Below are 18,624 nucleotides of genomic sequence, written 5' to 3'. Positions count from 1 at the left end.
ATTAAGAGATAGATGTGAAGTTGTGAGAAAATTCCACACATTATTTGCCACAACTAAGCTTTAGTGGCCTCAGTGGCCCTAACCTAACTGTTTAGGCAACTTCCTTATTGTCTAAACGCGTCCTTTCCATGCCAATCTACATAAAGATCAACATTATTTTGCTTTACCAAGGAGTTGGTTGTGTTAATTAATTGAATTAGACAAGTTTAGATAACTTTTCTTATAACTAAATATATTAATTTGCCTAATAGTGTGCAAACTATAATTAGCCTTACTAGGGCTTGGGTTTTAGAAAAGTAGAAAGATAACTCTTTCAAAAATGATTTTCACCCATGCTAGCTTCTTATCATATACGAGATTTGTTTAGAGTATTGAGTTTAGTTCTAGTTAATATGTAGGAGGAGTTGGAAAATCAATGTTTAGAATACAAAATTCGTTATTAAGTGAACGAATATTTAGTAAGTATTTTATGATAAAGAAAAGATAAGTACGACTTTCCTGGTGGTTATGTTTGTTTGCTTTAACTTTTTGTTTAATCCTTCGAATAAGAATCAAAATGCAAATATTTTATAATATTTTACATATAACCATATATTCTACTTCTTGAGAGAGATAAAATAGTCTGATATCGTACGGATATAATAAAATTTCAATAGTTAATTATAGGCTATGCTTTATTATTAGGTATGTGTGTGTTGTGTTCACTTGGATCGAATACTCGTTTAGACTTAATGGATTTTGATACCATATTAATTTGATAGTATGAAATTCCATTTCAAAGCTTATTGGCAATGAGAGGAACAAGGAGTATGAGTCATCTTGATTTTTCTAAGATGGTCATCAAATCAAAGCATGTCATCAAAGTGAGGTGTCAATCATATTCGACGATATAAGTGGAGTTGGATGTAGAGGTTGATTGTAGGAGGCATTAGTTGGAGCATGCTGCTGAAGTTGTTTATCTGTTGTAGCTGCTGGTTGATCCATTAAACACCAAGTTATGAAGTTTATTGGTATAAATACTGGTTGGGTTAACAAATAGTCAAATACTCCAAACAACCCGAATAAAAAGCACCTTTAGCTCAATGTTCAAACCACTTAAATTCGATGATATAAATAGTACTGCTACATTATTATTCTACAAATGTGTTCATTGCGGGCATAAAGTTTAGTTTACTTTTGACCTTTTTTATAGAATCACCCACAAATGAAGGGTTGGAAAAAAGATTCTCTCCCCACAATTAATGATAACAAAAAAAATATATATTCATAGCGACAAAAATTGTTATTCTAAACCTCCAATTCATTAAACTTTTTTTTTTTATGTCAAAACACAAATCCATCTTCATTGCCAATTTTAAAAAATATACAGCAAGAAGAAAGCTAAGACATACACACACATGTTTTTTGAATTAGGGTTCACATCTTTCTAACCCTAAACCCATCCATCTAAACAAAAGTTCTCCTCAACAAGACTGGAAAGACAAAGCAAGTGGAAGATGATAGTGGTGATGGTGGTGGCGATAACGATGACGATGATGATTTTGTTTGTCAATATGTTGGTCAGATTCTTTCTCGATCTGCCATCGGAGTTGGAGAAAGTCGTCGACTGAGCATGGAAGCCGAAGAGGACCATTGGCATGGTAGCCATAAATTTCTTGAGCTTTGTCCAAAAGATTCTTGAATAGAGGATGATATAAATAAGATATTGGAACTACAAATCTTTCTAGTCTTTCATCTTCCTCTTGCAACCCTACTTCCACAGCTAACCATCCTTTCTTTACCTTCATTTTCTTCTTCTCGGGCATCTTTTTTTTCCTCTCACAGTTTCATTGTTTGTAATGGACATATATATATATACACACATACTTGGTTAGAGAGTGGTGGGTGTAAAGGAATTTCGTTTTCTTTTAAGACTGTCAAATCGAATCATGTATTGATTGCTTTTTGACTTGTCCATTTTTGTTTTTCTCATTTATTATTTTGTGGAACTAGAATGAGATAGAGCGTGTACTACTCCACTTCTTTATTTCTTTCTTTCTTTTTTTTCTTTTATTGCCTTGTTTCTATTGCATTTCAAGAACAGAAAAGTTGGAAAGTTTTAGTATTATTGTGGAACTCAACATTTTTTCATGCTATCTTTGATTCATTGTTTTTGGTATTGGAAATATTTAAGAATTTTGAAAATAAAGTAATATGTTATTTAATAATGTGTGAATCTTAATTAGAAAAATAGGCCATGAAAATATGCCACCCCAGAAAGTAGCTACTGTTGGTGGGTAGTGTAGTATATATCGTTTTAAAAGTAAATTTTCTTATTATATATTATTATTTTGGTAGGTTAGTTACGGTGTACAAATCAATACTTAGCTTAGATTACATCTATATATACAATATCGACACTCAACCAATACAAATATCGAAATATCGGTAATCAATATTTATATAATGACATCAACAACTATCGAAACAACATGATTAAAAACGATATGACTATTTAGTAAGATGTATTTCTCAATCATACCAATATCAATATATATATATATATTGAAATTAATTAAACACTAGAACGGATGGAGGGATGACGTGAGAGAAACATATAAAAAATTCTCAAAGCTTCACCCAATAATAATTGAATTGCTTAATTGCCTTCTCACACAGTGTGATTATATTACAGGTCGAGAATATGATTTTAATAGTGCAACCAAACATTAATTCATTTATATAGTGATAGAATTATCAGAAAATCGTAAGTCATTAGCCCTCACTTTTTCATATTACTATTGATTGATTAGGATGGCATGTAAATAAATGTAACCTTAATTACAATGAGAAACATAAACTACTTATAAGTAGTAGACGTTATCATCCTTGAGGGACATACTCCATAACCAAAATTCACTGAAGGAGTAGAATAGAAATTTAACAGAAGATATTTGTTCTTAAGATTTGAAAATACTGTATATGTCTTAATCAATAAATTAAAATCATATTATGATTAGACAAATATAATATGAAAAAAGGAAAAGAAAGGAAAAGCATAAGAGTTGTGTGGTGTAGGGAGGAAGGTATTTCATTTATTTTTTTTTAAAATGAAAGGATTTAGGGTCCACAAATTCTATATCCCGTACAGTCTAAGTGATCTTTTTTCTTCTTTGGTTGATGATATTGATGAGGACACTCTCTTTCTCCATGATTTCAAAGTTAGTGGACAAAAAAAGTTGGTCTGTGAATTGGACCCCAAACTCCACTCAAAATCTCGAGCATAACACTTTCTCTAATCTCTCTCTCTTGTGAAACTTGGCACTTGTAATCAAGTATATGCCTATTGTGCATCTTATCCTTCATGCTAATCTTTTTTCCTTTTTATATATGATTCTGCACTCTTTTTTGTTGGGATTAAGGACCAAAACCCTTTAACGTTCTTCTCATTAATGTGCAAGGTGATATATTGCCATGGATAGATCTGAGAAATGATTGAGATGAGGTAATTTTATGCACAAAAAAAACGAAAAAAGTGGAATGGAGATAGAAATAGATTTAGGATTGGTGGGGTGGGAGGGATTTTTTTTTTTATTTATTTATATCAATGCTTATTATTGAAGTCATATACTTTTCAAATTAATTAAGGTGATCTAGAGATTTTTGGAAGGGCATGTTAATTGAATTTTCCACCTTGAAACCATAATGTTCATAACATATATTAGTTTGTCATTTTATTATGTTGATTAGTTAAGAGGAAGAACCTTATGTTATCTTGCATGGTATCTTGCATGGTATCATATTAGAATATTTTGAATTTCAATCTCGGTAAAGTTAGTCATTTTCTCTAGATTTGATATTAAATTTCATTTTGTTGAAGTTTCAACATTTTTTTTTTTTTTGCATGTTTAGTGTAAAAAATAATTGACCTAATAACAGTGAACTAAATGATTTTTTTTGGATAAAAATGAAACAAAAAGATTTCTTAGTGATATATGCTGAGTTTGGTTTTACCTCACACGTTTATAGCATAGTTTTAGTTTATCTCATTGTTGATTGGTTATTGGTATCAAGTGGTGAGCTCACTAAACCAATATTTAAAGTTGTAAAATGTTATATTCATCAGTATCGTTTTAACTTTAACATTCTATTTTTATCTTTTTGTTATTTAGTTGATCATCTTGTCTAATTCAAAAGAATTTTCAAAAATACTTTAACATTCTATTTTTATGTTTGTGTTATTTAGTTGATCATCAGCTTAATTCAAAAGAAATTTTTAAAAATAGCAAAAGTTATCAAATATTTACAACCTATAACAAATTCTATTATCGATAGTCATTGATATACTATAGTGATAGGAGACTATTATTGATAGAATCCAAAATTTTAGTGCAACTTATAAATATTTTAATTTATTTTGTTATTTTAAAAAATTTTCCTTCATTCAATTTATAAAAATAACATTGCATATTTGACATGATATTAGAGCGGTATCATGCCAATTTGAATTCTAACCATTGTAAAGGCATTATTTATAATATTGAATTTCATGGTAATTTGTAACAAAATTTGAAAGTATTTACAACCCGTATAATAAAATAAAATGTTCGGTCATTTTTTAAATATTTCAGATTTGCGCTAATTTCGCATGGTTCCAATTTCTTCATTCTTTTTTTCAATCTTCTTCACAGCGGCGATTATCGCCGATGTTCTCTTTCTCTTCTTTTTCTTCAATTTTTCTTTTATATTTTTTTGAAATCATGATATTGTTATAGAATTATTATTATTATTATTTATTATACTTCTGCTATTATTATCTTTGTTTTCAATCAATCATCAATCTTGTACTAATTTGTTTCGATGTGTCGTGGACAGAGATAAGCTACATGATCGTTTACTATAGAGCTTTTCAAAATCATTGTATATCATGAACTATATGATCATGTATTATGAACTATCCGATTGTGTATCATCAACTTTAGTCTCACACATAAGAATTAAATATGATTCATGTTATTTGAGTTGTGTGTTATGCCAAACAATTACATGCATGTGATGATCTTTTACATGGATTAATGGCGCCGGCCATTTCGTAGCTTAACAAAATAAATTGATCATTTTGTTTTCTTATCAAATACATAGTTAATGAAATCAAATTATATTTCAGTAAAGAGTCGTTTGGGTTTTTGGAATTTTATTTTTTTAAAGATAAACATTTTATTTAGACACATTTCATGTTGCCCAACGTCTTCAAATACGGTTTATTGGCCAATTTCAGATGTACCAAAATGAACAAATATATATATATATATATATAAAACAAAAGTTCATATTCTATCGATGATCTAGTAACGAGATTGATAAAAAACTGATACTACGTGTGAAAATTTGCTACAATTTTGTTTTTTCTTTTAAATATTTGGTCTGTTTTGTAAACCTTAAACCTAATTTTAGTTGAGAATTTCTATGTTTAGAAAAAAAAAACTAAACTTATGGAAAGTTGAAAAGTGAAGTTGGGTTAAGGTTGCCTGGTTGAAATAAGAGCTGAAGAAGATTCCAAATGTAGGCGTGAGAGGTTTGCCACTAGGAAAGGAAGTTAGGAGGTTTTTGACCAAGTGTGGAGATGTCCTAGGCTTTGTGGACATAGCTAGGTGGTCAAAGGAGTGTCTTGAGAACCTTTAAAGACATGTCCTAGGCAGCAATAGTATCAACGCGTCGAGGGCAAGCAAGCCTAGGCATGTTGCAAGGAGTTGAAGAGCCACACATGATGAGAACTTCCATGTGCCAAGCTAGACGTCAAGGCAAGTCAAGGGCATGTGAGATGAACTTTGTGGCCAAGGCATTGCGAGGTTAGCTAAGCGTTAAGGGCTTTGTGTTGAGGCTTTTGGGAAGTGAAGTGACATGCTAAGCATTGTGGTTGACCCCTAGGTGTTCTAGGGGGAGTCAGTTGAGTGGAGAACACGTGTCCACATCATTCAAAACTTTAAATTTCGACAAGTAGGAGATAACAAAGTTGACCATGCAGAAAGTTTTATAGGTCATTTTCAAACGGAGGTTGTTTTCAATTCCCTCGTGCGTTATCTTTGATTCTTGTCTCAAAGTTTCACTAAAAGAATGTTGATGATATGAAACTCATGTGCATTGGATCTAAGAACCATGTTAAACAACAAGACTTAAAGAACACAACCCCAACACCTCCAAAACCAATTTGATTTCAACCCCTAAGACAAGTTAGATTCAAATTACTAAGATGATCTAAAAAACTAAGGGTTGAAAAAAGTTTTAAAACTCCCATCAATCCTCCACCTTCAAAGCACTCCACATGCAAGGTAGATCAGTTCTCACTTGAATGCTCAAAATATTCATACATTCTATCACAAGAACAAAATTGTACATTTTAGAATTTTTCAGATTTCATTAATTCAAATTCTTCTTTAAAATGTGGAAATGACAACCTTATTAATACTAATTAAAATATTAAGTGAAAGGTTACAACAATTTTATGCCCTTTCAACTACTATAATAAATGAAAACAAACATTTAACAAATACATAATCAACATTTAATTTTATGACTTTTAAGTTGTCCAAATAACTTTTCAACTTCCAAGCATTGCGTCTCTTCAACTTCTTCATTTGATTCAATTCTAATTTTTTAGTTAGTATCAAATGTAGTTGGCGAGGTGAGGCTGCTGAACAAAGAGGACAAAAAAGAAGATCTTCATCAAGTTGAAGGAAGAGGAAAAGGTATTTTTCAAAAGGTTTACAAGCAATTTTAACTTTTGGAAGGCTTTAAAATGCATCACTATGAATTTGAAATTCAAATTTGGACATAAGCTATTTAAGACAATTATAAGCTAGTTAATACAATTATAAGCAAGTTTAAAGAATGAACCCTTTTATTTTGATGGCTATATTAAAATTTATAAGGTGTGGAAGTTGAAAGAGGTTTTCTGAAATTTTTCAGTTTTTGAGCAGAGGGTGAGTGAAGGTTGGCCGAGCATCAAGATACAGCGCTTAGCTTATGCTCATAGTCTGAAAGGTAAGAGGTTTTCGAGACTTAGTAGCATGCATGCGGCATGACCAGTGCATAGTCAGGTGGCGTGTGGCGTGCACCTAGGCCATGCGGTAAGGCCATGTGTGCGCATAGTATGTAATTTGGATGCACACGCGAAGGTTGTGAGGCACAACGCATGTCATGTAGCTATGAGGCACGCGACATGCATAGTGCACAAGATAAGCACACGACCAAAGATGCATCTTAAGGGCATGTGCGCACGTGTGCTGCCTTCTGTCCATTCAAAACGCTCAACCATGTCATAACCATTTTTTGACTATATTTTGGCGTTTTTGAGATCTTGAAGCTAAGTTTTGATGTTTTATGATTTTAGAGGATTAAATTGGACTTGAATTCTCTTATCTAAGGACAAGATAAGATTATGAAAATTTATAGGCCAAAGAGTTAGCTACCATCTGTAAGTGACAAAATGAGTTTCAATTTGTTTTACTAGATTATGTTTAAGCATGCTTTGATCAAATGTATTTGCGTTATATTTGATTTATATTTGAATTCCAAAGCATGATGATAAAGTTTAGAAAGTATTTAAATTTTTAAAACATACGAATCAGATTTATAAAAAAAATCATGTTTACGATAGTTTCAAGATATTTGAGTTGAGAGTATTTTAGCAAAGTTGTTGGATCGGTATGGCAACCCTAGAGGGGGGTGAATAGGGTTTAAATAAACTTTTTGACAAAATAAAAATTAAAATAAACTAATTAGATACTTTTTAAATTTATATAAAGAACTTTGTAAACTTTGTTAAATAACAAGATTGATAAAAATATATGAATGGAAGTATGCAATCCAACTCAACCAATAAGAGTATGTAACTAAAATTAAATTAAAAAATAATTAGAAAAGAGTTAGAGAAGAAGACACCGTAATTTTATAGTGGTTCGGTTAAACTCAACCTACGTCCACTTTCCCAAGCACCTCTTGGGATTTTGATTGAAAATCTTCTTTGGACTCTTTCCACGGATTTGAGCCGAACCAATTCTTGCTCCTTTTTCGGGTTCAAGAGCAAACCCGATCCTTTCCACGGGTTAGGATCCAACCGTTACAATATGTTGAAGTTTTTAAATCATACAAAAGAAAACTCTCTAAAAGAGTGAGTATACAATTTGAAGCTCACAAATTTAATCCTCACAATACAATAAGAAGCTCTCAAGAACAAGATGAAAAGAATAAAAATTGAAAGCTTTAGAGAGAATAACAATGTTGGCTTTTTGCTTGAGGATTGTAAAGATATTTTTTTTTGATCTTGTGTAAATGTGAAGTATTTAAAAAGAGAGGAAAGATAAATTCAAAATCATTTGGGTCATTAGATATAAGTAAAAGAAAAATGAATGGTTGAGATTTAAACTTAATTAGCCGTTAGACACAATACAAATAACAATATAATAATATGTCTTTTCAAAATAGTTTGTTTAAAAAGAAATCAATAAAGCAACTTCACCATCTTTTAAACAACTAGCCGTTAGACACAAGGAAAATAATAATATTAAAATCATTTTCTTTTTAAATTCATTTTCTTTATAAAAGCCAATAAAACATAACAAAAAGCCACATTTGTTACTCCTTCATTGCTCCAAGTGGCTTTCTCTAATTGGTTCAAATTGAATGCTTGGTCGCCACGTCACCATCTCGGGTATTTTTCCGTTAACCTTCTTTTAGCAATATTTTCTTCATTTGAACTTCGATTTGGGTGATTCTCAAGAGGCGTTAGAATCATTTTTCCAAGCTCTACGATATGGTCTATTCAAATTAATAAAATTGTCAATAAAAAAATCAGATTTGTTATCATCAAAACATAAATTAATTGAATAATTAAAATAAATTAATTTGAGATTAAGGGCCAAAAAGCCAACAAAAGTTTGTTCTACAAAGATATGGAGATTTTGTTTATGCAAAGAGTTATTTAAACATGCTAAGCGCTTATGATTTGTAAAACATGCATGCTTTATTCTATACCAAAGACATATTTATTATAACCCTACAGGGGAGGATGTTATGCACAGAGTATTATTGAGCCGATGGTTTTAGAGGATGGACTAATAACATTGATTGTATTATGCTATTAGCACTCAAGATTTGAGTTATGGTATATTGATTTAGCTCTACCATTCTCGAGGACTAGTTTTAATGTTTTGGAAGGTTTGCTATTACTCGTTGTTCTATAAGAGCATGTTTTGTTAAAAGTTAGTCACTCACTAGGTTTTTTAGCTCATCATTTTCAAAATGATTTCTTCAAAAATGATTTCTTACTTTGCAGGTAGAGAACGTGGACACGACATTTGACTACATTCGCTTATTTGCTAGTGGATTTCGAGTGTCTTACTAGTATATCTTGACTCTAGTTGTACATCCAATTTGTTAAGATATTTTGTCAAAATATTTAATTTCTTTTATGTAAGAATTCTTTTTATTGAAAGATAATGAAGTTCCATTAAGTTACTTGATTTTCTTATTATTTAGGAATCTTGGTGTGAGGTTGTTATGCTCCTGATTTGGAAGAAGTTACTCGTATAATATATCTAGGGGTATATTTATACGTTAATGAATTTTTTTTTAAGGTTGACGAAGAAATCTGATACTACAAAGAACAAACGATTTCGTCTTTTCAAGAATTTCCTGTTGAAGGTATAATGATTACCTCTATCATTTAAATTTCCATTGAAGGTTGTTTGCTGAAGGGTAAAATCTGAGAAGATAAGAAATATGTATGAATAAAACAAAATTGAGGAACCAATTCACTAAGTCAGGAGAGGCTGAACTAGCCTTAGAGGAGTTTACTTTTATGTTATGGTTATACCTTGTTAATGTAACCTTTGTGATAGGATTAATATAAATATTAAATCTCAATAATATTTCTTATTTGAGTTATGAAACTCTCCAAACATAGGTCGTATTTACCGAACTAGGTTACCAAAGTGCTCTATGTTTTTTGTTAGTTAAATTCTTTTGATATAGCTAAATGTCATATAACCTTCTCACTTTTCACAATTTGTTCGTGAGTTTAATTTTGTAATATAATAGTTTTATTATATATCTACTTCAAACTTTTGTTTTCAGCTTGTTGGCATGTACTTCGTGTTTAATTAGATAAAGGTCGTTACATTTTCCATTGTGTTTGTATGTTTCATATTGTTAAGTTTAGTTTCATTTTTAGTAGGGGGGGTTAGCAGGTATTGTTTGAAGGAGAATAATATTTGTTGGCTTCACGTCGTGTCTTAGACTAAGAGTAGGTGGTCAGAAAGGGGATGTTTTGTCATTTCCAATATTTATCCCGTGATCAAAATTACTAATCCTTTTAATTAATTTAATTTTCATTATTCTTTCTCAATAATTAGGAAACTACATTATTATTAAGTCTCTTGCATTTATGTGAATTAAAAACTATAACCTAAACTTGTGTGTATTGAAATTCTAAACTTTGTTTGAACAAATATGGATGAGTGTTTCGTTCCAAGTTTGGCAAATTGTTTCAACATCTTCTAGAAGTTCAAAATTTCAAAATACCTACACACTACAAATGTACACATCCATTGTTTCTTTTCAAAATTTCTATAAGAATACCATTTCAATATTACAAACACATCCATCGTTTTCGAACAAATTTTGTATAGATTTTTCAAACATACCATTCAACTTTTTAAGCAATTTTTTTTTAAAAAAATCAATTTAATTCAAAAGTAGATTTTTTTCTAAAAAAAATCCCCTTTTCGATGCTTCACTTTTAGATTCTATCCGTTTCACATGTTTACATACGTGTTTCAAAACATTACCTTTCTGAATATAATTCACCTTTAGTTTTGAAATTTTAAAATATTATACTTTTATTATTCACTCCACCAATTTTTAGTCCAACCATATTCTTACTGTTTTTACAGTTCACAATCTCATTTTCATTTTATCATTGATAACTCATGATTTTTAATGTTTATGGATTTTCTTTAAAATAATTAATAAGTAATTAGTATTCGTTTGTTTTGATCCCTATTAAAATTAATTTTTAAAGTTTCATCTTGGTTGTAAGAGTTTAAAATAGTAAAAGGAAAAGTAGGTTTAAAATTTAGGATTAAACAAAAATTAAAGTAAAAAATTGGAATAAACAACATAATAATAATTTGAAATTGATTGGAAGGTAGAATATAGAAGTTGTTATTTTGAAAAAGAAAGAGCACATGGATTAGGGTTGAAAGAAATAATATGAGTTTGGTCCAAAGATGATTGTGAAAGAGAAGTACTTTTGGGTTTGCCACATAGAAAGGAAAAGTAGAAGATGTTTCGCTTAACTTTAGCGTGGAAGTTGTTGATTGGTTGTTCGGAACTTCGTTCTGTGTAGGAGAGATTCGAAATAGACATTGCGGAATAACTTTTTGACTATTAAATGGAATTAGGTATCTCCAAGTATACTCTACATGCACTATCTTCATTCCCATCCACTCCTAATTTAAAAGAGCCAAAAACAAACACATTTTCATCATTCATAAGCTCGTTGAGAAGTAAATTTAGAATTATCTTCATCTCTTAAAATTTCTCTATCACATTTCTTTCTTCTATAATCACTTTGTAAACTATAAAGAAAGTAGGGTTCTTTTCACAAATAAAACAAAGCACCAAACTTCAACTATCCCAGTTTTTTCTTCACATAAATCTGAGTAGTATAGGATTTTGTGTCATCTGAGTTTCTTTCAGCGTTGCTTTTCCCTTGCATAACCATCTTTGACTCTCTAAAATAAACATCCTACTAATTATAAACCTCTTGCAGCTTGAAACCCTTTACTCCTTCTGTGAAACCAACAAACATACACTTAGCAGCTCTAGCCTTTAGTTTTCGTTGCTTTTGATTGACATACCCTACACATCCAAACACCTTAAGGTCATTTAGATTGGGGGTGTTTGGACCATTTCTCTTTTTGTTTTATAGAATCAAAGAGAAAAGAATAAGAAAATGAGAGAGAGGGAGACCGAGAAGCAGAAGAGGAGATTTCTCACCTCACCGTCGGTTCCATTCGCTCACCATCGTTTCGTCATCGTGTTCCGCCACTCACTGTTGTATATCGGTAAGTAGATTTGTTTTATATTAGTTTTGATGTAATTTATTTTTATTTTGATTAAAAATTATGATTTGAATTAGAAATTATTTTTGAATTAGAAATTTAGTTTTTGAATTAGTTTTTGTTTTAGTAATAAGATTTTGAATTATGTTATGAATTAGAAATTATATTTTAGGAATAATATTATGTTTTAGGAGGGGTTGTGGAATGGTTGAATTAGAATTTTTAGGTGGGGAAGGGGTTAATAGAAAATGGGGGGGGGGGGGGGGGGGGGGGTTGGAGGGGTATTTAGTTCAAATTTTATTGTTGTTTATTTTTTAACAGTTTCGTTTGTTAGAACTACTACGAATTTGTTGTTGATCTCTTATGACTCTCTTGGAATTAATGATGGTAGTCTCTTCTTTTTAGTGCAAATTTGGTTTAAAATTAATTAGATATAATAGGGTGTTTGGTTAGTTTGTTCTGGCTATCCTACAATTATGGTAGCCTTTGTAGTTTGAACTTAGCTTTAGTTAAAAGATTGGAAGGATTTGGCATAGCTTATTCAAGGAGTAATTGAGTTTAGTGTTTGATAGGAGGAATATAGGACTAATGATCAAACGTATTTATGTTTTAGTCTTTAATGATGAACAAGAGTTATATGAAAGTTAGGAATAAGTTATGGGTTGAACATAGCAAGGGTGTGTCACAATTTTTAGAGATTGCCAAGTTCCATGTCGATGCTTACAGACGAATAAAGAGTCCATATAAGAGATGTATGAAGACAAATTGGTACTCATTAGAGGGTGTGGAGCGACATCTATTGACCATCGGAATATCCCCCAGCTCCTATACAAAATGGTTGTATCATGGAGAGGCAATGAACTTCCATAAAGGTATATATCAAAAGGTTTGATGAAGGAACCAATAGTAACCCTTTTGATGAAGGAACTAGTAGCAACCCTTTTGATGAAGAAGATGAAATGTTTGATATGATTAACTATTTACAAGCTTCGATTGAACACAAATGGAAAATAGAGGAATGTTTGGAGAATGAGAAGCCCTTCAATATTGGGATAGATATAGAAGAAGAAACAACAAACATATTTCAAAACTTATTGAATGAAACTCGTAGTGAGTTATACCCTAATTGTTCTCAATACTCTTCCCTGAAGATTTTTGTTAAGATGATGTATGTAAATGTTTTAAACGGTTGGAGTAACAAGTCATTTGATATGATGCTAGACTTAATAAAAAATGTGTTTCCAATGTATCGTACCAATGTTCTTAGTTCATTCTACGAAGCCAAATGAAAATTTGGAAGCTAAAGAAGACATAAACGATATGTTCATCTTTTGCACCTTTGTTCGAAGACTTTGAGAGAATTTGGAAGCCTTATGAAGCTGGACAAATAAAACTCCCAAGTTACTCCCTCACTATGCAAAAATATCTTTCTCTTAAAAAAGATAGAATATAAGCTATCATCTTCAACATGACAGTGGTTGTCACTCATTTGGTATATTTGGATTGAAAGAAATAACATAACTTTTAAGGGTCAGAAAAAATCGTTCACGAAAGTTTAGGAAGATAATAAAGCTCTTACGCGACTTTGGACAAATAGATCTCATTTATTTTCAAACTACACTGACAACTCTATAGCTCTCAATATCAATGCTTTTTGTGTACTTTGGGTTTCTCTCGAGCTTCCCTTCGAGCCCTTGTTTTTGTATTCCTGGCTTCCCGTTGTACTATATCTTTATCTATTAAAGAAGTGAGAATGATGATGGTGCTACGAAGGTGTTCACCTAGTGAAGACGTCTTGACAAACATATCAAGAGTTATATAATATATTTTTTAAAAAAAAAAAGATGTAGTATGAAATTCTTGACTAACATATCACGAGTTTCAGATAAAATGGGATTAATTATCATAAATTGATGGGTTTAGTTTCTTTCTAATTTTTGGATTTTAGAGATAATTTAAAACAAATGAGAAAATAATGAATTTTATGTAGATTTGAATTATTAAATATTGGGAAATTTTTACAAAAATGGAAAAGTTGATAACACATCTACAAACTATAGCAAAATTTTAGATTTTATCAATGATCAAAATATTTTGGTTTATTTTGACATATTTGAAGGTGTTGTTAAACATTTGGAAGAATTTAATTTAGGAGCAATTTTCAAATATATCAAAAAATTGAAATTACTTAAAAATATAGAAAATTATATCATAATTCTCTTGAGTGAATTTAACATTTTTTAAGGGACGTTTTTAAATAATAGTAAAACAAATTAAAATATATATTTACAAACTATAAATAAATTTTGGATTCTATCAATGGTAGAAACAAATAGACTTCTATCACTATCTATCAATGTCATTGATAGAAACATATCAATGTTTATTATTGATAGAGTATGAAATTTTCTCATATGTTATAAACATGTTGTCAAAATTTCTACTTTTGACAATACTTCTTTTTATTTAATTATATATTTTGTAAATAGTTTCCTGTACAAAAATTTATTTATCTCAAAGTATTGAGTTTTACATTTTTTTGAACCAAAATTAAGATAATGTAAGAAGTTCGCAGTTGATTTGAATTTATTGGAGGGACGAATTTAGAGTTATTTGTGTTTAAGGATTAGAAATTTTGGATTATCCCAACTAATTTGGGATGGCCAAGAAAAAAAAAAGCCAATAATTTTCACATTGAATTCATGATTCAAAACGGAGAATACAATGTGTTGAATATTTATATACAATCTCCAATTCATAAATCTCCAATTAATAAATCCCCAATAATGAAAAAAAATTGTATACCCACTGTTATACAACACATGGTGGTGGGTTTTGAACGCCAAAAGTAGCAATCTTTGCATTTGAACATGAAGAAACAATGGTTGTGTTTCTCAAGTTGATGCCTCCAATTCATAAATCTCCAATTAATAAATCCCCAATAATGAAAAAAAATTGTATACCCACTGTTATACAACACATGGTGGTGGGTTTTGAACGCCAAAAGTAGCAATCTTTGCATTTGAACATGAAGAAACAATGGTTGTGTTTCTCAAGTTGATGCCTCCATAGCTCAAGTTAATGTCCCTCAACTCCACCCCCTCGCATGGAAACAACTTGCTGCACTCTAACAACACTGCCACATTCGTTGTCGATGTTCCCCGAATGTTCTTGAACTGTACGTTGCTAACCTTCCAATTTGATTCCTGCATGCACATGTAAGTTTAGTAACACGTTATCGTTAAATCACTATTAAACTCTAAATGTTAAGATCATCCGTTTCTTTTAATAAGATATACAAGAAGAAGAAACATTAGATAGTGCATTTGAACATCTCAATTTTAGATTGAAATTTTCTTAACGCTCTCATTTTGTGCTCTTTACATCTCGACTGGATTAAACCAATAACATGGTTAGCTTTTATTGTTCTTATTTACCTTCTTCTTCTTAGTGCCGTAGGTTTGATCGATAATTATAGGATTTTTTACGTTGTTCATTACAATGTCTTCAAAGATAATTCTCGAGGCTAACCCCGAGATAGGGCTAGCCCAAGTCTTGATTCTGGCACCATTGGTGGCATTGAAAATGGTGCAGTTCTTTACTAGAACGTCGTAGACACCCTTTTCTTTCGAGTACTTGCCCAAGCTGCCCACACTGAAAAAGATGAAAAATGGAAATTAGCTTTCAGATGTTTTCCTTTGTGTCTACTTAATCTTTAATTTCTTTTTTAAAAAGTGCACTATTTACCTAAGGCCATGTCCAGGGCCGCAAGTGACGTTGGTGACGGTGATATTCTCAGTACTGTGGCCAATGGAGACACAATCATCACCGGTGCCAATGACACTGTTGGCAATGGTGACCAATTTTGAGGTGCTAAGGTGCATTCCATCGGTGTTGGGACTATTATGTGGAGCTATAATTTTCATGTTAGTAGCAGTGAAATTGTAGCAGTAGAATACAGACGTGTGAAACCCCATGCTATTTATCGAAGTGAGCCCATCAACAATCGTGTGATTTAATCTCGTGAATTTAATCGACTGCCAAAAAAAGAAAAAAAACCAAGAATTACTCACTATGGTTGAAAAGACATTTTCGAATATAGCATAATAAATAAAAAAATATTTAAAGTAAAATTTCAAATACTTATCGATAGGATACATGAAATTTTGCTATATATTTTCTAAATAATCTTCATAGTTTTTGTAATTTAAAATAAATTTTCATTTTTAAACATATTTGGTCTATTGTAGGTTATTTTAGCTACGTGTTAGACACAAATCGTAACGTTTAGAGTGTAAAAACACTTGTAATTTAGAATGAAAGGAAAAATATATAGTTACGATTGGAAGAATTTGGCATAAGTTGTTTTTCTTGCAATCGTTGTAGGGCCAAACAGAGAGGCCTTGGCCGTCAAAGACACCGGAGCCGGTGAGGATGAAACCAGTAATATCTTCAATGGAGAACCATTCTGGAGATGAATATGCACTAATATCGGTGGTGGCCTTTACAGTTCCTCGATTTTCGAGGGTGATCGGAAAGCTTTTGCACGGACCGGCGAAAGTCACCGGACCCACCAGAAATGTGCGTTGTGGGATTAAGAACTTTGCCGGACCGACTGTGTTCCGACAAGCTGCAATCCACGTTGTCATGAATGCCTGCCAAATGGAAAATAAAAACAAATTGTAACTCTTTTTGCCAAAAAAATGTTGAAATAATTGTACCATCCATTTCCACCCAAATAGAATACAAGAAAAATTGATATCGGTTTCGAATAATATGACGGTAGAATTTAATAGCAAAAAATATATACAATTTCCTATAGTCATCGATTTAAAGATAATTAACTCAAATTAAAAGGTTTGAAGTTAGGTGTGTTGATATTTCTCACCTGTGCATCATCAGTCTTTCCATCAGCTTTAGCTCCATGTTTTGTAACATCAAAAACTGAACCACCATTCTCATTTAGATCAACATTTGCCTTAATGTCATTCACTGTGCGGCCATTGTTGGAAAGAGTACTGAAGCCAAGACGTCGGGGTGCTTCTACAGGACGAAGGAACTGCTCATTTGCTGTTGGTACGATCCCCTTGAGAAGATTTTTAGTGCCGGTGACGTCATCGAAAATGACAGCACAACATTGCCAAGCAAATACTAAGAGAAGGATTTGAATGAGGCTAAGATTTCTTGTCATTCTGATGGTTAAGTGTCTTAAATAATTTGGATTCAATGGCAAATTGGAGTTTTTTTTTTCCTCGATTTTTCTTTCCAATGATCAGAAGTATTTATATATGCATGTTTAATGGAAAAACTAAATTTAGAGACTGGAACAAAATTGAATAGAATTATTTCAAATATAGAATATAATGTGTTAATTAGCTAGTTTGTTTAATTTTTTGCCTTACATTTAATATATAAGTTGTTTTCTTTTGTAACAATATTTCAGTTTCTTAGACATGAGTTCAACAATTTGGGGTCAAGCTCATAAGTTTAGTAATGTGGATCGAAAGATTGTTGTAAATATCATTAATCCGTAATTAACATATTTATAGTGTACTAGTCGATAACACATGTTGTGCACGCTAATTTTTCACACAAATAGTATGAAGTTATATTTATTTACTCATGATTTTTGAAAATACATTTCTCAGCTTCATTTCTAGAAAGATCTCTTACTCTAAGACTTGTTATATGTGTGTATAAATCGAATGAGCTAAAAGATATATATAATGAATTTGATAGTATGACTATGAAACAATCAATTCAATCAAACTTTAGATTGATGAGTAGGGCTTTTTTATATGTACCAATTATTACATATTGAATATTTGAGTCTTTTGCCCAATAATGTTAGGTTTAAGCCAATTAGCTAGGTTTAGGGCGTCAAAGGCTATATATATATATAAATTAAAAGCCTATGTTCTTCCTTTGTTGACAGTTTTTCTTTTTTAAGGTGAATGAATTAAGAATTTCCATTTAGGCTTTCAGCAATTTTTTGTGTATTAGAACTTGCATGTGTGAAGTATATATAATCACTCAAGTACTGTTGATCAAACTTCTTGTGCAATCATTTTCAAATCACGAGTTTAAAAATCAATTTTCTTTTACTTTCGATCTTGATCATCAACTTAATCAATCCTTTAAAAACCTATTCCTTGGGGGTTGATTCCATGTTGTTTTTGAATCTTGCCAAAAGAAAGTGTAAATTCTTCATTTGGCCCCTTTCTACGTGAATGTATCAATACCATTGATAATTTGCAAAAAAAAGGCTTCAAAGTTGGAATCTAAAACATATAACTGGTGCGTCCTATATGTAGAGGTGCAGAACAAGACACCGACCATCTTTTTATCTCTTGTTGCTTTTTGCTAAATCTTTATGGAAGAAATTATGCATGTTGCTCAACTTAAACTTCGATCACCAGAATACTGATGCCTTCTATAAATATGTTTGTGGTATTGAACATAATAGCAAGAAGAATATTATAACTTTTAATTTTGTGGTCGTTCCCATTTTGTTTAATAT

At 31.2% G+C, this 18,624-nt stretch overlaps 1 long non-coding RNA gene across 1 annotated transcript; it reads left to right on the top strand.

The window, feature by feature from the left end:
- The first annotated feature begins 11,493 nt into the window (after positions 1-11,493).
- Positions 11,494-16,881, top strand: LOC116403246. The gene is made up of 2 exons (XR_004215910.1): positions 11,494-12,107; positions 16,491-16,881. It is a non-coding gene; the product is annotated as an uncharacterized LOC116403246 (long non-coding RNA).
- The last annotated feature ends 1,743 nt before the right edge of the window (positions 16,882-18,624 follow it).

The sequence above is a fragment of the Cucumis sativus genome, chromosome 4 (assembly GCF_000004075.3).
Source record: "Cucumis sativus cultivar 9930 chromosome 4, Cucumber_9930_V3, whole genome shotgun sequence".
NCBI lineage: Eukaryota > Viridiplantae > Streptophyta > Magnoliopsida > Cucurbitales > Cucurbitaceae > Cucumis > Cucumis sativus.
The sequence above is the reverse complement of the archived record's forward strand: the minus strand, read 5'-3'. Positions and strand labels throughout refer to the sequence as shown.